Genomic DNA, 26,823 nt, shown 5'->3' with positions numbered 1-26,823 from the left:
GGGAGGGGAGGGGAGGGGAGGGGAGGGGAGGGGAGGAGAGGAGAGGAAAGGAAAGGGAGTATACCTAGTTATCATATTGTCTCTGAGGTGAGATGATAAGCTCCTTGAAAGCAGAATTTGTTTTTGTTCTTTTCTGTATCTCTGGTACTTAACACAGTGCCTGATGTACAGTAAACAATTAATAAATATTTGTTGACTGATCATTGGTCACAGTACCTACCCCCCTCCCCCATAGATGTGAGTACAATCAAAACTTAAAGCTCTGCTTCCCCTCCCCCCATTTGACATCTTGTGTCTTAATTTTAAGTTGGCCTTTTAAAATAAAATTTAGTATGTATTTTTAAATGTTTCATTAAGTTTAAGTTGATTTCATTTGAAGAATATACATAATTATTTACAATTAGGTATTCAACAAATAGTCACTTTAACAAAATAGCCTGGAAACACACACTTATAAAATATGCTCTTCATGCCCATGTCGCCTCCCATGAGAAATAAGGACACAAATCTGGGGTCTGCAGTTTGAGGCCAGGCTACCCTTGAGGAATTTATGCTTTTTGAAAATTCACATTGCTGCAGCTATCTTTGTTACTTTAATTTCTCTATAAGTTTATGGTTTGCATTCACTGGGAATAGTGGCACAAATTATCATCCATGAATTTAATGGATTATTACTGAACTATAAGAAATCCTGACTATAAAGAATAAAAGATGTGGTAGTATGCATGTAACATACATGTGGTTTTATGTGTTGTATTCATATAGTATAATAATGAAATACGAGGACATTTGAAGAGGAAGTATTCTTAAATACATTGTGTTCTTGGGTCACTTCCATTGATCCATTTTTGTCCATCTAGGGACTTTGACTGCCTTAGAAAAGAAATTAGTTCTACTAGGAATTGGATTATAAATGAGAACAAGTGATAAATGTGGTTGCAGCTCTTTTTGCATTGTTTTGAAAGTTTTTTTTTTTTTGCCATCCCACCTAGTTAATATGAATCAAGCAACATACAGTTTGAAAGTGTTGATGAAGGATTTGAGTTTTTTCCTGTTGCTGCTATTGTTATTCACATTTCTGTCTAAGTTTATGGTTTGCATTGATCGGAGAGTTCTGACACAGATTGTTGTCCACGAATTTGAATATTTCTATATGAGAAGAAATTACGAATATAATGAGTATAAATTGTAATAGTACACACATAGTTGTATACATTTTGTATACTGGGGAATCCATTAGAAGTAGGCACCATGGGACACTCCTCAGGGACTATATCCTTCCCCTTTCCCAGAACAATGCCAACCCCCAACATACTCAACCCAGAGTTCCACTCTCCTTCAACCCTTGGATCTACTACACCCTTCTCAAGTGTCATTGCCAGAAACATGAATCTTGACAGAGTGATTGGAACATAGTAAATAGTTAATGAATGCTTCTTGAGTTGATTAACACTAATGGATGAGCAGAGGGTCACCAAAAACAATCCTTCTGATGGGATGGAATATCACTGGACCTTACCACTATCCTCTGTCCTGCAATTTGGGTATTTCCCATCTATCTGGGGTGAAATGGTAAAGGTTTAACAACTGGGTCCCTCCCCCTCAAAAGGACACACCTACACACTTTAAAGTTATTAACATTTTCTTAGGTAGATGTGATAAAAAATGCAATCAATCAAGCTCTGGTTCATAACCTTTGCCAATTGTTGAGGTGTAATGCTCACTGAAAATTGAACAATGTGCTCCTGGTTTGAGCTGGTTCCAGGACATGTCTGCATTTGATCTTCCTTTGTACCACAGGGACCATTAGGTCTTTGTCATTTGTCCTGTAGCTGAACCTTCCTCCAAATTGAATATAAGTTCTTTAAGAGGAAAGAAGCACTATTTTTTTTTCTGTCTCCAGAACTAAATGCAGTACCTGGGAAATATATTTAATACATGTTTCCCCCCCCTCCCCCATTGTATTCATATAAACATGAAGAGAATTACATATGTGAGTAGAAAGTAAATAAGCAAAGCCAGGAAAACTGTTCACAAAATGTTCACAAGAGTGCAAAAGGAAAAAAACAAACAAACAAATTATAATGACCAAATTTATCCCAAAGGAAGATTTTTATCTTTTATCTTTTTATTTCTTCTCTCCTTTGCAAAGATGGGTTACTCTAGTTAAGAGACATTGAATGTATTTTCAGATATGTCTGATATACTTTTTTTTTTATTTTGATAATTTGCTTTGTTGTTGTTTTTCTTTCCCTTTTTTAATTCTTTGTATATAGAAGTCACTCATCAAATAGGGAAAAGGGGAGAGATATATCCAGAAATGAAGATGATATTAAAAACAACCACCACCACAACCACAACAAAGGAAAGCAACAAGAACAATAAGAAGTTTATCGTTTATGAAATACATTCCTCAAAAAAACCCTGTGAGGTATAGAGTATAAGCACTGCTATCCCCATTGTACAGATGAGCTTTCTAAAGCTAAAAAAATGATTGAAGAACTTGACAGCAGTCACACTGACGTCCTGTGAGGATCAGAAGCCAAATCCAAAGATTCTGACTGTTGTCATTAATTTTATGACAACATATTTTTGTTATTCATAGCACATCTGATACCTCTGCCAAGTAATACACAGGACCCAGTGACTCCATTAACCTGAATCCCAACCTCTGCCTCTAGCATTTTACCAAGTTGCATCAACCCCTTTGTTAAATTTCCATTTGTGTCCAATTGACCCATGTTTCTAATGGTCAAATGAGTTCTTAAATGTATGACAGAATAAAAAGCAAAGTGAAACAATGCCCTTCTTTTGAGGTCAAACTATGCTTTGTAAAATCTGAATGTAAAAAGATAACAAAGAGGCATTTGAAAGGACCAGAAGGGCAACAGAGGGAGAAAACTGGATGAGCAATAAAACCCTAGTTAAAATTGGGTCTATGTGAAGAAAGCTGCCCACTCGCAGTTGAATTTCCTTAACTGAAGATGAACAGATGGACCTGACCATAGTGCATTTTCAAAATCACCAAAGCAATATTTTCTAAACACCCTTCTAATTGGCTTATTGTTTGCTCATTTGTTTTCCTGTTTCTATTTCAGGTTAGAATTAAATTTATATTTATATTATTTATTGGTCTATCTATTTATGTCAATATCACTCTCCTTAATGTATAATATGATTTCATTTTTTTTTGGTCCGTACTTGTGCCCCAGAAGTATAGGGGTCTCCCCAAACTGGAAACTCCTCCCATTGTGGCAACTCTGTACCTCATCTTTAACCAATAAACTGAGAGTGTTGCTTGGGTTACTTAACAGCAGTTTCCAAGAGTAATACAACCAGTATGTGCAAGAGAAAGAATTGAACATAAGTCTTCCTTCCTCTGAGGTGAGACCTCTCTACCTTATGTGGAACACTGTGATGTAAATAATAATATTAATGACAATTGCCTCAAAGTCCAACCCATAAACATAACCAGGAAAAGAGTATCCATAATGAAACAAAGACTGCCCAAACAGTGCTAATGGAGCAATGTGGAGAGGAATTAGGGGTCAACACTTGCAGGCTGATATACAGTAAAGATGTTGTATGCGCTGAGACTATTAGTATAGATTGAAAGGCCTGTATGAAACCCTGAAAATCCTGCCAGACGGGCTTTGAAGATACCACTAAGTTGAAAGTCTGCTGAGCGAAATGTGACTGTTTCTAAAAATCAAAGAAATAGACATAGTAGCTTAGAGCGCATGGCTGGCCCAACCCAAAGTTACCCTGATGATAGTATAGTATCATTTATAAAGTGCTTTATGATTGGGAAAGTGCTTTACATGTTTTACCTCATTTGATCCTCACAACAACCCTATGAAATATGTGTTATTGTTTTCTCAGTTTTTCAGATGTGGAAAAGTAGGCTGAGACAGAATAAATGACTTGTCTGGGTTCACACAACTAATAAGAGTCTGGGGCAGGGTTTAGACTCATGTCTTCCTACCTCCAAGCCAGTTGATTCACTCACTACACCAGGGGTGGTGAACCTGCAGCCTCGAGGTTACATGTGGCCCTCTAGGTCCTCAAGTGCGGCCCTTTGATTGAATCCAAACTTCACAGGACAAATCCCCTTAATATAATGATTTGTCCTGTAAGACTCAGTCAAAAGGCTGCATTTGAGGACCTAGAGGGCCACATGTGACCTCAAGGCTGTAGGTTCCCCACCCATGCACTACACCATATAGTTTGACAGGAAATCTAATGGAAAGAGTAACACTTCTCTGGTATCAAAAAGTAGCAAGATAATATTTAAAACACCCCATTAACACCATAAAGTTAAGAGCAATTCCTATATGTTATAGTCTTTTTCCCAGAGACAAGGTCTTATACAGTATGATACTTATTAAATTTTTGTCAGATGTTTAACATCAATACCAAAGCCCATTAGTGTAAGATGCTCTACTCACTGTTGGAGATGAATATCTTGCCCTGCTAGAGGGATAGCATGGAGTTGGTAAGAATTAGAGCTTCATTCAGTCTCTTCAGTTCTTCTTGAGATGGTCTTCAAATTCTCTTCAAACTGCAAATCACTTTGTGCTCTTCAAACTTCTAGCTTCCAGACTGAGAAGGTTGATGAATGAAGCCAACTCCACTTCTGGATGCTGAAGGAATAAGACTCTGGGAAAACATGAGAGGATTTAGTGGCTTCACTCATGTCTTTATCCACAGCTTGATGTGCTAGAAATTTTGGGAAACTTCTCCTTGGATAGAGTGCGAGGCCTGGAGTGAAGAAGACTTAAGTTCAAATTTGTAATCAGATACTAGCTGTTGACCATTGGCAACTCACTTAACCATGTTTGCCTCAGATTCCTCATATATAAAATGAGCTGGTGAAGAAAATGGCAAACCACTATAGTATCTTCACCAAGAAAACCCTTAATGGAGTCACGAATTGGACATGACAGAAAATGACTGAACAATAACCACAGCCAATTTATATGAATAGATTTTCTTGGTTAAATGCTCTGTGTGTTCATTACAGAACTGATATTACACCTTTTATATGAAGTTTGGGGTCTACCTTTCTCCATAATAATGAAAGAGTTATCAAAAGTTATCTTGACATGAAATTAAAATGTTTTTGCACAAACAAAAACAATGCAACCAAAATTAGAAGGAAAGCTAGAATACCAGGAAATAATTTTTATGTCAAATTTCTCTGATAAAGACCTCATTTCTCAAATATGTAGAGAACTGAGTCAAATTTATAAAAAAAAGGGCAATTCCCCATTGACAAAGGGAATGAAAAGCTGTTTTCAGTAGAAGAAGTAAAAGCTATCAATAGTCATATGCGAAAATGCTCTAAATCGCTATAGATTAGAGAAATGAAAATTAAAACAACTCTGAGGTACTACCTCACACCAGTATGACAAATGTTTGAGGGGATGTGGAAAGGCAAGGACATTAATGCACTACTGGTGGAGTTGTGAACTGGTCCACCCATTCTAGAAAGCAATTTGGAATTATTTGTAAAGGGCTATAAAACTGTACATACTCTTTGACTCAGCAATATTACTACTAGATCTGTATCCTAAAGAGATTTTTTTTAAAAAAAGAAAAGAACCTATATGTATGTATATAGTATATAATATATGTATGTATGCATATGTGTGTGTGTGTGTGTGTGTGTGTGTACACATATACACATATCAGCTTTTTTAGTGATGGCAAAGAATTGATAATTGAAGGAATGCCTGTTATTTAGGGAAAAGCTAAGCAAGTTATGGTATATGATTGTGATGGAATAACATTGTGTAATAAGAAATGTTGAAGATGGTTTGAGAAAAACTTGGAATGGGACAGCTAGGTGGCACAGTGGATAGAGCTCTGATCTTGGAGTCAGGAGAACCTGAGTTCAAATCCAGCCTCAGACACTTGACACTTACTAGCTGTGTGACCCTGGGCAGTCACTTAACCCCAATTGCCTTACCAAAAAAAAGCAAGAGAGAGAGAGAGAGAGAGAGAGAGAGAGAGAGAGAAACCTAGGAATTGATGCAGAGTGAAGTGAACAAAAACAGGAGATCATTGTGCACAGGAACAGGAATATTGTAAAGATGATCAACTGTGAAATAATGAGCTGCTTGAATCAATGCAATGATCCAAGACAGTTGCAAAGAACTTATGATGAAAAAAGTTATCCACTTTCAGAGAGAGAAATGATGGTCCTTGGGTACAAATTGAAATACAATTTTTCACTCTATTTTTTCTTGCTTTTTTTCTGCAGCATGGCTAATATAGGAATATTTTGCATTACTTCCCATACATGATTCATATTTTATTTCTTGCTTTCTCAATAGATGAGGAAGAGGCTGAAGGGAGAAAGAGAATTTGAAACTAAGAAAAAAATCAAAGAATGTTAAAAATAAATAAATAATAAGAAAGTTAACTTGAACCTGATCACATCCCCTGGACTAACAATATTTAAGAGAAGAGATAGATAAAGTTCAAACCAGTAAGTACCCTTTTTTCTCTCTGAAGAAAGTAAAGTGGGCTCTGTCTCTAAACTCCTGCTTCCTTTTCTGGAGGAAATTGAACTCTCTTTTACAGAAGGGTGGAAGGAAAAGAGATTAGACATCTATTCTAGCTCTGTCTAAGCTATACAATGACACCTCTTTACTACATGCCAGGGACAGATCCTCACTCCTACATGAGCTTCACCACATGTAGGGTCTCACTACCGTTGAATGAATGGATGGATGGATGGATGGATGGATGGATGGATGGATGAACTAATGACCTGGAGTTGTTGCTTTTTTTTAATTGTCTATATTACAATGATTACAGGTAGAATGACTTCTATTTTCCTGGTATTCTATGGATCTAACCCTTCACTACCTTCTCCATGTCAATCCTAAAACACATCCAAAAAGGTAAGATCTTCATTTTGGCTGAAATAATAATAACAAATAACATTTAAATAGAGCTTTATATTTAGCAAAGTGCTTTACATATCTTAGCTCATTTGAAAACAAGAACATAATAGCAGCTGGAAATGGGTTCAATAGGATTGAGGATGGAGAAGAGAAAGAAGGAGGGATTAAAAACTTTATAATTACTCTTAAAGTAATCTTGTTTGTAATTACAGGCATAAACATTTTTAATAATTTCTTGCCATTTAAAAAGAGTTTACCAAAGCATTTATTTAGCACTAGAGATTGTAGAATTCAATTTTATTTATGCCCATCTGCATATAAAGCTACAATTTGCTCCAGGATATTGTAATTTAATTGGTCCCCTTTAAAAGCTATTGGGTTGTGATTTTTTTTCTCCTTAATTTCTGCAGAATTAATTAAAGTTTTTCAATAAGCATTGTCAATATTTTTAATTCCTAAAGAAATATGGGCCCTAAGTTACTGACTTGTATTCAGAAATTGTGGTTGTCAGTTACATCTTTAGTATTCAATTAATTCTGTGTCTTTAGGAAAGTCACCTCTCTGAACCACAGTTTCGAAATTTGTAAAACAGGAAAAAAATATTTGCAAACTTATTTCTCTGGTGAAGCAGAAAAGGTTAATAATATCAAGAGTTTTGTAATTATAAAACAAATGGAGAAAATAAGGAGATGAAGATTAGGCTTAGGAAGAAAAGATCAAGAGAATTATTACATAAAAATGATATTCCTTAGAATTTCATAAGTAAAACTTATTAATGGCTAATCAGAATAAGGCTGGGGCCACATCGGGTGATGGATAAAAAGTCAGGGAGATCTGGGCTTAAGTTTTGCCTTTGATATATTCTGGCTATGAGCTTGTACAATTAATTATAATTATGATATTGATAATATTAATTCAGGATGGCCAGCATTTATATAGTGCTTTATAATATTATTTTATTTTATACTCCCCAAATGTTATGAGGTAGGGGCTACTATTATCCCACTTTTAGAGAGAGGACAATATAGAGGTTAAATGATAGAAATTAAATGTCTTGCCCAGAGCCACAAAGTTAGCAAATATCTGAGGCAGAATTTGACCTCATATTTTCTTGACTCAAAGCCTCTTTCTACCCACTATACTATTTCTCAATCCCCAAGGCAATTTTTTCCTCATTTAATAGTATTTTTTTTCCAATTACATGTTTTCAACATAGTTTTCAACATTCACTTTTATAAGATTTTGAGTTCCAAATTTTTTCTCCTTCCCTTCTTCTCCTTTCTCTTCCCCAAGATGGCAAGCAATCTGATATAGGCTACATATGTGCAATCATATTAAACATATTTCCACATCAGTCATGTTGTGAAAGAAGAATCAGAACAAAAGCAAAAAACCACAAGAAAGAAAAAAACAAAAACAACAAAAAAAGAGAAAATAGTATGCTTTGATCTGCATTCAGACTCCATAGTAATTTCCCTGGTTGTGGATAGTATTTTCCATCATGAATCTTTTGGAATTGTGTTAGATTATTGAATTGCTGAGAAGAGCCAAGTCTATCAAAGTTGGTCATTGCACAATGTCGCTGGTACTGTGTACAATGTTCTCCTCGTTCTGCTCAATTCGCTCAGCATCAGTTCATGTAAGTCTTTCCAAGTTCTTCTGAAATCCACCTGCTCATTTCTTACGGAACAAAAGTATTCCATTACATTCATATAACACAACTTGTTCAACCATTCCCCAATTGATGGTCATCCCCTCAATTTCCAATTCTTGGCCACCACAAAAAGAGCTGCTATAAATATTTTTGTGCATGGATCCTTTTCCAGTTTTTATGATCTCTATGGGATACAGACCTAATAGTGGTATTGCCGGATCAAAGGGTATGCACAGTTTGGTTGCCCTTTGGGCCTAGTTTTAAACTGCTCTCCAGAATGATTGGATCAGCTCACAACTCTACCAACAATGCGTCAGTGTTTTAATTTTTCAACATCTTCTCCAACATTTATCGTTTTCCTTTTCTGTCACCTTAGGCAATCTAATAGGTGTGAGGTGGTACCTCAGAGTTGTTTTAATGTGCATTTCTCTAATCAATAGTGATTTAGAACATTTTTTCACATGACTATAGATTGTAGATAGCTTTAATTTCTTCACCTGTAAACTGCTTGTTAATATCCTTTAATCATTTATCAATGGGGGAATGACTTGTATTCTTAGAAATTTTACTCATTTCTCTATCTATTTTAGAACTGAGGCATACGGGCTGGAAAATTGTTTCCCAACTTCTTGCTTTCCTTCTAATCTTGGTTACATTGATTTTGTTTGGGCAATTTTTAAAAAATTTATTAATTAATTAATTTAAATGTAATCAAAGTTATCCATTTTGCATTTCATAAGGTTCCAGTCTCTTGTTTGGTCATAAATTCTTCCAATCTCCATAGATCTGACAGGTAAACTATTCCTTTCTCTCTTAATTTGCTTAAGATATCACATTTTACATCTAAATTATATACCCGTTTTGACTTTATGTGGTGTAAGGTGCTAGTCTGTGCCTAGTTTCTGCCATACTATTTTCTAGCTTTCATAGAACTTTTTGTCAAATAGTGAGTTCTTATCCCAGAAGCTGGAGTCTTTGGGTTTATCAAACAGTAGATTACTATAGTTATTGATTACTGTGTCTTGTGTACCTAACAGATCCACTATTCTATTTCTTAACCAGCATCAAATAGTTCTGATGATTTTTGCTTTATAATACAGTTTTAGATCTGGTGTGGCTAAACCACTTTCTCTTGCATTTTTTTTTCATTAATTCCCTTGATACTCTTTACCATTTGTTCTTCCAGATGAATTTTGTTTTTAACTAATTTTTGGTAGTTTGATTGATATGGCACTGAGTAAGTAAATTGATTTAGGTAAAATTGTCATGTTTATTATATTAGCTCAGACTACCCATGAGCAGCTGATATTTTCCCATTTGGATCTGACTTTATTTGTGTGAAAAGTGCTTTGTAATTCATACAGTTCCTGGGTTTGTCTTGGCAGGTAGACTTCCAGATATTTTATATTGTCTACAGGTACTTTAAATAGAATTTCACTTTACATCTCTTGTAAGCTGGGCTTTGTTAGTAAGATATAGAAATGCTGCGGATTTATGTAGGTTTGTTTTATATCCTGCAACTTTGCTAAAGTTGTTAATTAGTTCAAGGTTTGTTTTTTTGTTTTGTTTTTTAGTTCATTCTCTAGGACACTCTAAGTATACCATCATATCATCTGCAAAGAATGATAGCTTTGTTTCCTCATTACCTATTCTAATTTCTTCAATTCATTTTTTTCTCTTATTATTAAAGCTAACATTTCTAGTACAATATTGAATAACAGTGGTGATAATGGATATCCTTATTTCACCCTTGATCTTGTTGGGAATTTTTCTAGCTTAATCCCATTAAATAATGCTTTCTGATGTTTTCAGATAGATGTTACTTATCATTTTAAGGAAAACTCCCTTTATTCTTATACTCTCTAGTGCTCTTAATAGGCATTGGTGCTGTCATTTCGTCAAAAGCTTTTTCTGCATCTATTAAGATAATCATAGGGTTTCTATTAATTTTGTTATTGATATGGTCAATTATGCTGATAGTTTTCCTAATATTGAACTAGCCCTGCATCTCTGCTATAAATCCTATCTTATCATAGTGTATTATCCTTATTATAACTTGCTGTAATCCCTTTGCTAATATTTTATTTAATTCTTTGCATCAACATTCATTAGGGAAATTGGTCTATAATTTTCTTTTTCAGTTTTGGCTCTTGCTGGTTTATGTATCAGCACCATATTTGCATAATAAAAATAATTTGGCAAGACTCCTTCTTCACCTATTTTTCCAAATAGTTTATATAATATTGGAATTTTTTATTCTTTAATTGTTTGGTAGAATTCACTTGTAAATCCATCTGGTCCTTGTGATTTTTTTTTTCCTTAGGGACCCAAGAGAATTCTTTAAGATTGTTAACTTGCAGATGGGTTGTTGACCTATATCTGTGGTGGGAACTTCCATATGAGCATTCCCCCAAACTGATGAAAACAGAATTCTAGTCTCTTCCCCAAATCTCACCCCCACCCAAAAAAAATAAAAACTACATCTAGCAAAAAGGAATAAAAATACTCATTTTGGTGAAATAATGTCATATTAGCTGTTGGAATTGTGACTGAATAACTTGTAGATTACTCTTTTTATTGACAAGAGAGAGAGAAATTATAATAAAGTACAATTAGATTAATTTAGATGATTAATGATGAAATATACCTAGATTATATAAGAGGTATGTGTTTTTCACACATGGCCAATGCAGTGATTTTGTTTGTTTGCCTATATTTTTTTGTTACAATGGAGTGCTACAATTTCAGGGAGAGGTTCAATTAACGGAAAGTGAAAGAGATGCAAAAAAGAAAATGGAAAGAGAATCAATAAAACATTAAAATACATAGAAGAAATTCTGAGGGGGATATGCACAAACAGCACAGTGTGGTACTACTTTGTTTTAAATTTAATATGCATTAAAAATTTTGTACCTAACAGAAATTCACAGTTTCATTTTTAATTCCCTTTTCTGTTTTTTGTATTTTGAAATGTTTATGCTTGTTGAGGATTATTAGGTTCATAATAAAAATAGAAGAAAAAGTCAGATAGATTTTGAACAGTTGGACATAAAGAGCAGTCGTTGATGGCATAATGGCAAATTGGAGGGAGGACTTTAAAGGAATGTCCCCAGTGACCAGTCATTGTCCTTGTGCTTCAGAAACTTAGATGGAGACATAAATTGCAAAACTATCAAATGTATGGATGGTTAAAAGAAAGTTGAGAGAGTTAGCTAGTTCATTGGATGTGTTGGTTATCTAAAATGAAATGTATAAGTTAGAATAACAAGTGAACTCTACTAATATGTAATTTAATAGAGATAAGTATAAAATCTTATCTTTGGTTCAATAAATAAACTAGTTCAAAATAGCCACAGTCACAATTATAAAATAGTTGATCTAGAAAAGTTCTGGGGACTTTTATATTAGAGTCCAAATATAGCTCCCTTTGTCCTTGAAGAATAAATAACATATTCTAGAACACATATATTCCAGTTTTTTTTTCTTTTTCCAGTTTTATCCTTTTTTATCCTAGTGATCATCTGGCTTAAATGAATATCTTACCAAAGCTTTCTGTAAATTTATTTTCCCCTCAAATGCTTCTCCTTATTTTATGAATCAGGGCTGCTCTTCTTCCATTCTTCTCTAATTTTATATATGCACTTATATTCTAAAGTACTTTTGCCCTTGACAGCCAAATCTCACTTACTGATCAAGATATCAAGTGTTGGCAAGTAGAGTTGATTTCAAGGCTGTGGGATAGTTTGTATTTGTTATTCCCCTGTGGTTATTGTCCTTTGTGATTGGAGGACCAAAAAAAATCACTGTGTCAAGGGCAAGGTACAGTGTGTTGGATGATGGCTGATCAAACCAATATGAGTTTGGAAGGCTCTTTCACACATTGAGCACAAATAGTCCATATGAACGTTGAGATTGGATATGTCTCTAAATTTGTGCATCTCATGTTCCTCTTGAGCTACTGCAATCCTGCTTTGCTCTTGTTGTTTGAATGCCAAATGTATGTTTGCCAAAAACACTACTTTACAGAGAACTCACACAAGGCAATTGCCCATACAGAAGTCAAAAGAAATGATATGAGGACACTCTCAAGTTGTCTCTAAAGAACTTTGGAATTTATATACTGCCTTAGGTACTGAAAATGGTCTGTACCGATGTCTCTTTCTTTAACCATTTCAAATTTTGGGGACCATCAATATCTTCTAATATATAAGGTTTGAATTCCTTCAGTTGCATACATGCCATATATACTTTCTTTATTTTTTCTACCTTTTTTCTTTCTTTTAATATCTTAGTACTCTAAATTTGGAGTCAGAGGACCTGGATTTGAATTATGAATCTACTATGAGTTACCTTTATGACCTTCGGCAAATTGTTTAACCTTATTGAATCTCCTCCATTGTACCTCTGTGAGGACTGCCAAGCACATTTCAGCACTAATTTCCACCTCTGGTGTCCACCTGATTAACCCAACTCTCACCTGTGACTCCAAGAAGCTATAACATGCACAGCAGCCACAACCCAGTAAACCCCATTTCAGCAGACAGGCTAAACCAGATTGAGGGTGATTGAGAAGTCTCAAATCTGTCAATGAATTAGAAGGATGTCTACCCCAATCGTGTGAAGATGTCCCCCAGTGGAATAGGCAGATGAGAAGAAACTCTTCCAAAGGCCATGAAGGCAGCTGAAGTAGGTGCTATGGAGTGCTTAGAACTTGATTAGATATCAAAAACGTCAAGATCATCCACTGCATCCTGAGCCATCACCAATCATCTTGACTTTTGTCTAGTCACTATACTTCAATGACTCTGGAAGACAGAATAAGACCTGTAACTTTGTGTAACTCTACTTCTCTTAAATACAATGTATAAGTGAATCAAAACACAAAAGATCAAAGACTATCTGAGCTGCACTTTGAAATGAAATAAGGATTTTAAAAGGCAAATATAAATATAATGCCATTATGCCATCAACAACTGCTCTTAATGTCCAGCTATTCAAAATCTATCTGACTTTTTCTTCTATTTTTATTATGAACCTAATAATCCTCAACAAATCTTTGGAGGAGGGACAGTTTGTACAAACCATTTGAAGCAGATGATAGCATGTTGAGTTACTTTGACTAGAATATTATACTGGAAAGATAAGCTCTATACTTAGGAAGTAACTTTGATGCACTGGAAATGCTGCCTTTCGAGCAAAAAGAAAATGCAGTTGTTGCGTCCCTTTGCCCTCTATGTCATAGCCCCTATGGCATTCCCTCTAGGTCCAGCCTCTGCTTTTATGCCCTTTGTGACAGAGAGCTTTCTAAGTTATAATAAAGTACCGTCTATTTTCACATATTGATTACTGTCAGTAGAGTCTTATATTGATTTGAAACGTTGCTCCCTATAGCTCAAAAGACTCAGTTGTTCCAGTTCTGCCTTATTCTATAATCACACATTTGCCTGACTTTCCTTGGTAGCCTCTATGGTTCCTTGAATAGTGCTAAGCCAAAGGTACATAATACATACCCACTGAAATGAATTTTCTTATATTCCACTGAATCCTGCAATTTCCCCCCAAATTGCACAGGGGATGGTGTGAGCCCGTAACTACACAAGCTATTCTCACTTTCCTTAAGTGGATACAGAATTATAAGAATTTGGATTTTCTTTTCTGTTCCAATCTTTCCCACATGTTCAGCCTTGGCCATCTCCCCTTCCTGCTGCAGGTGTTGTGCTAACAAGGAGGGCCAGACCATGCCTAGCTTTACCGCACTTGTGATATTCTCTCCCTGTGATCTGACAGTTTCTGGACTAATGTTGGCAGAAAACTCCATTGCAGCCACAAGGGAGTTATAGGATCCTCATTTTTATCATGAATTGAAGCCTGAGAAGTGTGTTTCTTAAGGTTAACAATGTGAGCTGACCTTTAAGTGTGAAAATGTGGTACCCTTCTATGTAGTACAATTAAGGATGATGATCAAGCTTATTGGTTGAGCTGTGGCAGAATGTTAAGTGAATACATCCTTACTTAGGGTGTTCGATTTTGAAAGAAAAATTACTTAGGCACTAGGTTCACCTGATTTCTTGAAAACTGATTTATCTTTAGCAAAATTGTGGAGTGGAAGTGGCCTACTGTAGTTAAAAGAGACCCGGGTATAAATCCTAGGTCCATACTTAACAGGATTTTAGGGACGTAGATTGAAAGCCCAGAAGAGGTTGTCATGTCCAACCCTCTCATCTTGTAGGTGAAAAAACTAAAGCATTGAATGGTGAAGAGACATGCCCAGGGTAACAGCATTACCAAGTTTCTGAGGAGGGATTTGAACCTAGATCTTCTCAACCCCAAATCCAGTGCACTATTCCCTATGACAAAGGGAATTCTCCTGGGAAAATCAACTACCCTGAGTCTCATTTTCTCATTTGTAATTGAGCGTAAATGATAACATTTGCATGACCAAAGTCAAAGGGTTCTCATGGAATTGTACACTGCCAAGCTATAGAGAATTAAATGGTTGTGATAATTAGTGTTATTTTAATTGAAATTTAATTTAGACAAACATGATTAAATGCAAACTTTGAGGAAAAATATACTCTATACTGCCACTCCCTACTTTCTTTCCAGTTCTGGAACTACTATCAATGAATATAGCCATTGCTACTATTTAAATATATTCCCTCATTGCTTCCTACAATTGATGAAGCCAAAATATCCCTCCCTATATATCACTTTTCTATACATGTTGTCTCCCCACATTACAGTGTAAGTTCCTTAGATGTCTATGGGAATAGGTAAGCAAATTTTGGTTCTTTAACAGTCATTCAAGTGATAGACATTTATTAACCACCTACTATGTGCTAGGCACTGTGCTAAGCACTGGGATATGAGAAGAGATGAAAGATAGTTCCTGACCTTCAAGAAACAAATAATCTAAAGGTGGAGACAACAAGCTAACAAATATGTATAAAGACTCTGCATGCGGGCTAAATAGGAAATAAATAATACAGAGAAGGCATTGGAATTAAGAAGGGTTGGGAAAGACTGCCTGTAGAAGATTGGATTTTAGTTGGGTCTTAAATGAAACCAGGGAAGTGAGGAGGAGAGCAATGAAGACATGAGAGACAGAGTAAATGCTCAGAGTTGAAAAATAGAATATCTTGTTCACGAAACAGAAAGGAGGTCAGTGCCATTGTTTTGAAGAGTATGTGGTGGGGAGGAAGGTGTAAGAAAACTGGAAAGGTAGAGGATAGGGCTGGTTTAAGAAAAGCTTTGAATGCCAAAAAGAAGATTCTGCATTTGATCCCAGAGATGATAGGAAGCCACTAGTATTTATTGAACAAGGGGTGACATGGTTCATGAAAGGAGTTAGACTAGAAAACTAAAGCTGCTATATCCATTATTGGTCACTTTTCCTCAGGTCTCTCTGCAGTTCAATCCATCCATTGAACAAATAACAGTAAATTTCCTAAAGCATCATTCTGACATGTACCCCTCCCTCATCTTGACTTAATAAACTGTACTTGCTCCTTATTAACTCTAGGATCAAATCCAAATTCTTCTTTATGGTATTTAAACCAGGTCCCATTTTAACTTTCTCATACAATATTCCCCTTTGCATACTCTATGGTCCATCCCTATGGGTCTACTTACTGGTCTTCAGACACAATGTTCTATCCTTACCTCAACGCCTACCTGTCCCCCATGCCTTTGATTGATCTCCATCCTCACCTTCCTCTTGAAATTCCTAGTTTCCTTCAAGACAGACCAATTAGAACTTACCGGAGGATGCCTTTCCTGATCTTCCTGACTGCTAGCACCTTCTCTCCAAGGTTACCTTGTATTGCAGTGTATCTTGCTTATATCTACCTATGTACATGTTGTTCCCCATTAGAATATAAATTCCTTGGGGATAGGGATTTTTCTTTTCATTTTTGTCTTTTTATTCCTAGCTCCTAACCTAATGATGGCTCTTGATCGGTGCTTAATAAATGTTTTTCGATACATTGACTTCTCAACTCTGGGTTTCTATGATTCTGTAACCTCTGTCCCAGTTCTCTTTTTACTATTACTCTACCCAGACACAGGATCTGCTCTGCTATCCAGTGTAGTTGCAATATTTAGTTCCATAATCTGATAGGAGGCTAAGTGGTGCATTATGCTGGTTTCACCTCTGTCCACATATAGGGCAGGGTTAGTGCTGGGCACAGTCCTACGTACACTACTCTCACTTCATCCTCAGGCTTACACTAAAGTATGACTTCCCTTACTCAACTTTCTGTCTTGATGCTTTTATCTCCCCTGTTCTAGTTCTGGGAGAGTGACTGATCTAATTGGATGTTTCTCTACCTTCTTTGAAAGCCCTTGTTCAAGTAGAAGGACCTTAAGTAGAGAGGTCAGAAGGCAAACTATAAGAATACACTGAAGTAGGACTTCAAAAGGTACAGCAGAGCTGTGGACAGACAGGAAGTCTCAGTAGCAGAGGCTTGCTTATTCTTGGTAGAATTTCATCACAGATTTGGTCACTTTTTCCAAATGACTCAGTACAAAGCACCTCCTATTGAATACATACAATAAGCTTCCATTTGAAGCTCCATCAACCAATGAAAATGTATCATATGTCCAAAGTACTCCCCACTAGGGACTAGTGATACAAAGACAAAAATGATAAAATCCCTGTACTCAAGGCATTTATATTCTATCCAAGGAGAAAACAAGCACACCTATAATTATATACAAAACAAACTCAAGTCATCAAGTCAAGTCAACAAGCATGCATTAAGCATCTACTATCAGGATGAAATACAAAAATCTCTGTGTGGTCTTCAAAACCGTTCATAACCTAATCCGTTCCTTCCAGTATTTTTATACCTTAGTCCCCTAGGCCCCAGCAGGTGCTCTTCAAGACAGTGACTCTGGCCTCTTGGCTGTTCCATAAACAAGACACACTATCTCTTTGTTCCGGGTATTCTCTCTAACTTGCCCCCATGCCTGAAATGCTCCCCTTTCTCTACTCTGACTATTGACCTCCCTAACTGCTTTTAAATCCCAGCTAAAATCCCACCTTCTACAGGAAGCCTTCCCCAATCCCTCTTAGTTCCAATGCCTTACCTCTGTTATTACATCCCATTTATCTTATATACAGCTTGCTTGGTATGTGTGTATATGTGTGTGTGTGTATGTTTTTGTGTGTGTGTACAAATATATATATATGTGTGTGTGAATGTATGTATGTGGATATGTGAGTATATATACATCTATGTGTATATATGTGTGTACATATGTATGTGTGTATATATATATATATATATATATATATATGTATATTTATGGAGAGACAGAGAGAGAGAGAGAGAACAGCCTTTCCATCAAGGAGCTCATAATCTAATGGGGGAGATTAGAGATAAGCACAGAAGGAAAGCATTAGCATTAAGGAGACTTTTAAAGATGTCTTGCAAAAGATGGGATTTTAGTTAATACTTGAATGAACCTAGAAGGTGAAGACAGTAAAGAAGAGCATTCTAGATATGGGGAACAGACAATGAAAATGCATAGAATTAAGAGACAGAGGGTCCAAGGTAATTTAGAATCAGTGATATAAGAGCATCTAGTAGGAGTCAGGATGGAACTCACAAAGAAGATGGTATGTGAGCTGAACTTTGAAAGGAATTAAAGATTGTAGAAGTTATAGATGATGAAGCAGTTCATTCCAGACAGGCTTAGAGATGTGAAATGGAGACAGAAGACGGGAAATAGTGTCGTGTGGAGAAACAGCAAGAAGGAGAGTTTTGATGAATTGCAGGGTGGATGAAAGAGAATAATGTATAATAGGACCTGAAAGAGTGATTGGAACCAGGTTATCAAGGATTATGAAGGCCAAGCATAAGAATTTATATTTTATCATGTAATAAATTAGGGAGCCACTGGAATTTATTGAACAGGGAGGTGATATGGTCAGATCTGTTCTTTTGGAATATCATGTCAGCAATCATGTTGAACCAAAATCAGTAAAACAAGGTAGTCATTCATAGATTATCTTTCTCATGGGGCTGTTGAGAGGATCAAATTAAATAACTTCTAGAAAATGCTTTATAACCATAAATTGCAAATTGTAAGCTATTATTACTATTATCCTGGATACACATCTTAGGGTGTGTATATCTCAAATGAAGATTCCTATGTGTTATGGGTAAATTATATTTCAATTGCATTGTGGCAAACAGAGGCCTAGTTTAAGGAATACAATCAAAAAAGCACAGTGGATTCAAATCAAAGTATTCAGGTTCCAATCCTAGATCTTCTACACACTACCTGAGAAAATATGGCAACTCAGTTAAACTCTCTGAGATTCAATTTTCCATGACTAAAATAGGAAATGGGGCAGATTCCATGAGCTCTATGGCCCCTTTCCAGCTCTTAATTGATGATCCATTGGTCCTACATCCCACTTTAAGGCCTCATTGTGGTTTTTTTTTTTTGTATTTTTTTTTGTTTTTTGCTTTTTGATGAGGCAGTTGGGGTTAAGTGACTTGCCCAAGGTCACACAGCTAATAAGTGTGAAGTGTTTGAGGCCAGATTTGAACTCAGATCCTCCTGACTCCAAGGCTTGAGCTTTATCCTCATTGTGTTTTGATGTTATTCTTGAAGGTTAATTCTAGAGAGGCCCAAGCTCAAACAGGTCCTATCAAACTGAGAAAGCTTCAAGAATCTAAATATGAACTTTGTTTCTGTTATGTGAGGACCAAACCGGCTGAATTCAGAGTATATTCAGGAAAGATTTAGTCTTTGAGTGTCTTTTGTAAAAACCACATTAACTCATAAAGACTAACAACATTGTTACATGACATTGTTGACAAAGCATTGGACTTGGAGTCAGGCACTCATGAATTTAAAACCTACTTCAGCCATTGACTTGTATAACCCTGGGCAAATCACTTAATATCTCTCTCTGCCTCCACTTTCTCATCTGTAAAATAGGGATAATAATAGCACGTTGTTGTGAGGTTTCATTGATACAGTGCATGTATAGTGCTTTGTGAATCTTAAAGTGTTTTATAAATGCTTTTGTTATTGTTCATTTGTTTCAGTCATGTCCAACTCATTTGGAATTTTCTTAGCAAAAGTACTGGAGTGGTTTGCCATTTCCTTCTTCAGCTCATTTTACAGACAAGAAAACCGAGACCAAAAGGATTAAATGATTTGCCCAGTATCACATAGTCAGTAAGTGTGTGAGGCCAAATTTGAACTCAGGTCTTCCTGACTCTAAGCCTGGCACTCTATTCACTGTACCAACTAGCTTCCCTATATAAATACTATCTGTACTTATTTTTATTATTATTAACATTATCCTTTTTATGTTTAGACATAGAGGTATTATCATTTTCTTCAATGGATAGATTAGATAAAGCAATGAAACTGCAGATATTTGAAGCACAAAAAAACAAAACAAACATTTATTTAGATGAGCATGACCAATGAAAGCCTTGCCATCAAGTTCATCACCACAGAAATACAATATTGGGAAAGGAATGACTACACTATATTTCAACATTTGGAAAATATCTTGATGTTGCAGCACTCCCACCACCACTCCACATGAATCCATGTTGTAATATGGTAGCCAACAAATGTAATGAAAGTTAATCTGTAACAAAAGAGGGCTAATATTCAAGATTAGGGAGGGGATTCTGACTTGTTCACATCATTTATGTGATGTCTCCTTCTTACCCTGTTTTAGGATGGACATTGAGGCTCTTTATTTATGCCATATTAGTATAAGTTGAATCGTAAGCCTGATGAAGGACCCTCATAGGGAGAATATATTATCTGCCCCAAGAATTTGAAGAACTATGAAGAAGAAGTCTTTTTTTCTGCTTGAGCTCAGAGGATGGATTGCAGATATATAGATAGAACTTTAGACAAATTTAGACATAAAATGGAGCAAAAAGGGGGGGAACCCTCCAAACAATGAGAGCTATATAAAGGGGACTGGGCTACATCTCTTTGACTGTGGGGGAGAGGGGTTATGTGGATGGGGAAATCTTTAAGCAAAGACCAAATAATAGGTGCTCAATGACTGGAGATTTAAAAGAACATATGAATTTAGGTCATATTATGAAGAATATTGTCTCAATACTTCAAAAATACTATTATTTCACTGGGATAGTCAACCCTTCAACCAATGTAGATTTTAGTCCTTCCAAAGGAGGCTGGTTGTCATGAGATGATATGGATTGAAAATAACCCCAACTCCAACCACAACCAAAGCAGCAACAGCAACACCAGCAAAAACAACACTACCTGATAACTGACCTCTCAATTATCAATGAACCTCTCTGATCCCAGACTGATCCTCTTAAGACAGATTCACAATCTTTCACCATACCATGTTCAAAGTCTTGCCATACTAGAGAGAAATGGCCAGAGCTTGTGTTTTGAAACCATTGCTCTGGAGAAACCCAGTTCACCTCCATGTGATGATGATGATACAGTGAAAAAGACTTCATTGGAAGGAAGAAAATGGCAAGACACTGGAAAGACATTTCTTTTACAGATGTTATGATATGTTTGTCGTTCCATTTTTCAGTTGTATCTGATTCTTTATGACCCCATGGATCATACTTTCTTGACTGTGATATGCATTCTTTGTTTAATACTCTCTGTTCCATCCCGCTGGAAAAGGGCTGTTCATACAGCCTTACTCTGTCTTTCTATAGAGTGAGAGTCTCTAAACACAGTCCTGTCAAAGGCCCATGTAGTAGAAGACATTTGTCAGACATGTCTCACATACTGACACTTTGATTGAGGGGAATTTTGGAAATTAAAAAGGGAGTAAGAGAGTATTCAAAAGGCTTTAAATGTCTCACAGAAGAGCCCATAGTAACTTCCCAAACTGAAGGAAAATTAATAGGAAAGGTGGTCTTTTTACAGATGGTGGATTTTGAGCTTTCCATCTCTTCCTTTGAATTTTTACATAACATCACAGTCTCAATCTTTAAATTTAGACATTAAATAAGTGACAGCATATTACAGAGATGAGGACCAATTGCATTCATGCATAAAATCATTGTCAGATCATAAGTTGAATTGACTGCAAAGTTTGGAAGTCAAAAGTTCCATTGTGATCCTAATGACACAATGTCAATTAGAATGCCCCTTTGAATTACCAAGCCAAGTGACTTGCTCTAGTTTTTTGACCTTTCTAGACATCACTTTCTTTGTCTGTTTATTCCCGCAATGAATGTTTGTGGCCATAATGACATAATGTCAAGTAGAATTTTCCTTCAGAGCAACCTGCTGAGTGACCTTAAGCAAATGGTTTTTCTCATCTATAAAATGAGGATATTTGACTAATCTGTGTCTAAGGGCCCTTTTAATTCTCATATTCAACATTTTCTGATGATTTTTATGACTACAGAGACAGAGGACAATGCTGACACAGACATGGTTGCCGAGTCTGGTATGATTTGACTGATGTACAGTCAGATTTCTCTTTAAGTATTATTTCTAGATCCTGAGACAATATCACTTGAATTTCCTAAATGGTGACAAATCTTTGTCCACTGAGGATTTTGTTTTGAATATACAGTCAAGAGCCAGTTAAGATCACACTTAGTGAATGATAGGTTTGATCAAGCAGCAAAATATTTTCTGTTTTTAGAAACCTAATCTGTGCAACAAAGGAAACTGAGTTTTTGAGGTGAATTTGAAGGGGGAAAGCATGCCCAGGTATCAGACCTGGACAGAAGTACCTAAAGTTCATAGATCAGAATTTTATCTTTCTTGCTATTCACTCAAGAGTGGATAGGATGGTATCTTGCTCACTGTATACACCCAAGAAAATATTTTACCCTACCTATCAGTGTCATCAATTAGTAATTTGGCCTCATTTCCCTTTTTGACAGCCCTGACCAAAATAGAAAATCAGGCTTATTAAATATGATTGTTTGGATCCATTTTAATATTGAAACAAAACAGTATTAAAGAAAATATATTTCTCTTTCCCCAAAGTGAACACTAGTACCTCTCACATGGATGCAAGGTAGATTTCCTATGGAGTTCAAACATGTATTTGATCTAATAGGGAAAGAGGCTTTTCAGAAAGTCACATGGGGCTGCCCTCTGGGGCTGCTGGCATCTAAAGTAGGAATCACTTTAAAGTTCCTTGAGGGAACATATTAAAAATAAGAGTAGGAGATGGAGCCAATTATGTTTTACAATATATGCTTTAAAATGGATGTCCAAAGGACTGGCTATTCCCCAGGTGTGGTGCAACTCTCACAAAGTTTAGAAGTTACAAAACATAAGGACAAAGTTGCATTGCTTGATTGGATGGGTGAAATTTTTGGAAATTCACTTAATCTCTCCACCAAGGGTATTACATCTGAAACACAGGCATAAGTGGAGTGGTCAACTGAATCACCAAAACATTAATGTTCAGTGCTCAGAATAAGGATAGTAAGAGTCTCATTGTCTCTCCCATAATTAGACTACATCTGGTACATTAAGTTCTGGTTACCACAAATTGGAAGACCATTGACCAGTTGGTGTTCCATGGTAGGACATCTGGGGGGAATGGAGACCATGCCATAGAAGGACTGATTCAAGGATTTTATCAGAGATCTTCAGGGACAGAGCCTGGGTGACTGTCCACCTGTCAGAGATTTTGTAGAGGGTTTTTTGAGCATGTTCCTATGATAACAGTTGATTAAAGTGTATCAAGAAGGCTCTAGACTCACTTTCCCAGAAGAAATTGAAGTATCTCACTCCCTCAGGGTTGGAGGGGCATACTTAAGGGGGTCCTTAAACTACAACCTGGAGTCCTCATTCTGGTGTGTTCTCTAATGTGAACAATCAGTTATTAGCTTCCAATTTCATTTAACCAAATAACATCAATTAGCCTTTAAAATGGGGTTATTTTTTATAAAGATATAGCAAGAAAAGAATAGACAAAGATTTCCTCCTAATATCTGGGGGCATACTCTGCTTTGTATCATCTCAGTCCCTGAAGAAAATGAATACATACTTAACACAGCTTCTACATGCATTCCCTCCACTAAGTTTTCTTCTCAATGTGGCATGATTGACTCATGGATAAGACCATATCTCTGCTCCTACAAGGCTGGTTCAGACAAGTCATTTAGGACTTCACCTATCACTGTGTGGCTTCTGGAAATCTCAGCATGTATTTGAGATCTTGGACTTCTTGTGGCTCATTCTCTTGATATTTCAAAGTTTACAAGGTAGAAGTCATATCTGATATCTTTCTCTTAAAGGAAGGAAATAGATACATAGGAACAGAAATGACAGCAGATCCATGTGCTCTTGGCTCCATGTCAGCTGTAAATTTGAAAGGACCTGAATCTTGTTGCCGTGTCCATCTATGGTCACAATACTCATCTTCCTTTTCGTAAGACAGACAAGCAAAAATCTAGACTGAGAGATTCCTTAGGTAGTTTGTACTGTTTTAATGCACCCCAATACTGATTCCATAGCCTTTACCATGTGATTAGTGTACTGGAATTCATTATAACATAACAACATGTCTGCACATGCTGCAAATTGGGCATAAGGGCCCCTTCATTAAACATTGTCATGACATTCCAGAAACAGGATTCCCATCTTCTTTCATATAAGGACTGTATCAATAAACATTCTACAAATGTTCACCAAATCCACTTCTTCCCATACATAAAGATATGCATATGATCAGTCTGGAGAGGAGAATTCTTTGGGAGGACATGATCTCTGACCTCAAATTCTTAAAGGTTTGTCACATGGAGAAAAGATAAGATCTATTCTCTGTCCTCTGCGGACAGAGCCTCAGTAGCTACAATGATTGGAAGATACAAGGAGGCATATTTTAACTCAATTTGACAAACTACCTACTGACAACTAGAACCAATGAAAGAATTACATGCCTTGGGATTTAGTGGTTTCTCCTCAATTAAGTTGTTCAAAGAGAGCTATGTTAGAGAGATGTCCAGGCAAAGGATTGTAATAGATGATCTCTGAGACTACATCCTATTTCAACATTCTCTGATCCTTAGAATCACTCATGACATTAGGTACTCCTTGGGGAGAGAATTAGCATTTAGTAAGCACCTACTATGTGCTATCCACTGTACACCAATGCTAAATGCTTTATCAATTTATTTGATCCTCACAACAACCTTGGGGGGCAGGTGCTTTGATTTCCCCCATTTTACAGATGAGGAAATTCCTTCTCCAGCTCATTTTACTGATGAGAAAAATGAGGCAAACTTAAGCAACTTGCTCAGGGTCACAAAGTTTTGAAGTATCTGAGGCCAGATTTAAACTCAGATCCTCCCAATTTTAGGTCTGGCACTTTACCCACTGGGCCACCCTATGAAAGGAGGTACAAGGTAGCATTTTTTTTAATATAAACTATTCAGTTTTCAAAAGCTCCATCCCTATATCTTTTAAAATAGAATCATGGTAGCAGATGAGATTGTTGTTGTTCAGTCCTTTTCATCATATCTAACGCTTTGTGGTCCCATTTGGGGTTTTCTTGGCAAAGCTATTATAGTGGTTTGCCATTTCCTTCTCTGGCTCATTTACACATGAGGAAACTGAGGCAAATAGGGTTAAGTGACTTGCTCAGGGTCACAAAGCTAGTAAGTGTCTAAGGCCAGATTTGAATTCAGGTCTTTCTGACTCTGGGCCCGGTGCTCTATCCCTGGAGTCACTTGTCTCTTAGGAGATATCCTTACCTCATCTCCACTCCTCCATGCTTCTAAACTTTTATATGGTCTCATTGATTCTCTCTTCTTTTCCTCAGAGTTTAGAAAATAAGACGGGCCTTCTCACTGCTTGTCCTAAATCTTGGAAAATTTGTACTCATTCTCTCTCATCTCCTCCAAGATCTCTATCCACTGATGATCCCCTCTTTTAGTTTCTCCTTCTCTGCTGGACATCTAGGTGGTGCCATGGACCGAGTGTTCAAACTGGAGTGAGAAAGTCCTGAATTCAAATCTGGATGCAGATATTTACTACCTGGGTGACCCTGGGCAAGTTACTTAACCTCTATCTGTTTCAGTTTTCTCAACTATAACTTGAGGATAATCATAACACCTAATTTGTAGGGCTACTGCAAGGATCAAATGATATAATATTTGTAAAACACCTAGCACAGTGCCTGACACATATTAAGCATTTAATAAAATACTAGTTCTCTTCCTCTCCTGCTGGCTCCTTCCCTTTTTCCTGAAAGGATGTTCGAATTAACTAAGTCCTAGAAATCATCCTTCTATCTAGCTATCCCATCCAGCTATCTTCCCTTAACAACTAAATTGCCATTAAAAAAAAAGTTCATACTTTTCCTTAACTTCTTCATTACTTACTCCGTTTATGACTCCCTACAAAGTTTTTTTTTTTCATTCTATGGCCCCTCTTGTGAAGAAACTACTCTCTCCAGGTCATCTGTGACCTTTTTCAAGCTGTCAAATGCAACAAATTTTTTTTTAATACACAATCAGTTAATAACATTTATTAAGCACCTACTATGTGCCAGGCACTGTGCTAAGCATTGGGGTTATAAAGAAGAAAAAAACACAGTCTCTGCCTTCAAAAAGTTCACAATCTTACAAATATGTACAAACAAGCTATGTATAGTATAAATAAGAGATAATTAAGAGAGGGAAGGCACTAGAATTGATAAGGTTTGGGAAAAACTTGCCATAGAAGATAAGATTTTAGTTCAGTCTTTTTTAATTTTTAATTTTTTTAAATTTTTTTAACGGTAATTTTTATATTTTTTTTGTTTTCAACATTTACTTCCACAAGATTTTGAGTTCTAAATTTTCACCCCATCTCACTCCTCCCCCCACCCCAAGATGGCATGCATTCTAAATACCCCTTCCCCTAGTCTGCCTTTCCTTCTATCTCTCCCCCTCTTCTCTTGTCCCCTTCCCCTTCAATTTTCCTGTAGGGTAGGATGGGATTTCTGTACCCCATTTCTTGTATTTCTTATTTCCCAGTTGCATGTGAAAACTTTTTTTTAAACATGTGTTTTTAAAACTTTGGATTCCAAATTTTCTCCCTTCCTCCCTCCCCACCCACCCTCATTGATAAGGCAAGCAACTAAATATAGGCATATATGTACAGTTATGCAAAACACTTCCATAGTAGACATGCTGTGAAAAACTAACTCTATTTCCCTTAATCCTATCCCACCCACCCATTTATTCCATTCTTTCTTTTGACCCTGTCCCTCCTCAGAAATATTTGCTTCTCATTACTCCCTTTCCCAATTTG

This window comes from Vombatus ursinus, unplaced genomic scaffold, assembly GCF_900497805.2.
Source record: "Vombatus ursinus unplaced genomic scaffold, bare-nosed wombat genome assembly UNPS02005236.1, whole genome shotgun sequence".
NCBI classification, from domain to species: Eukaryota; Metazoa; Chordata; class Mammalia; order Diprotodontia; family Vombatidae; genus Vombatus; species Vombatus ursinus.
The sequence above is the reverse complement of the archived record's forward strand: the minus strand, read 5'-3'. Positions refer to the sequence as shown.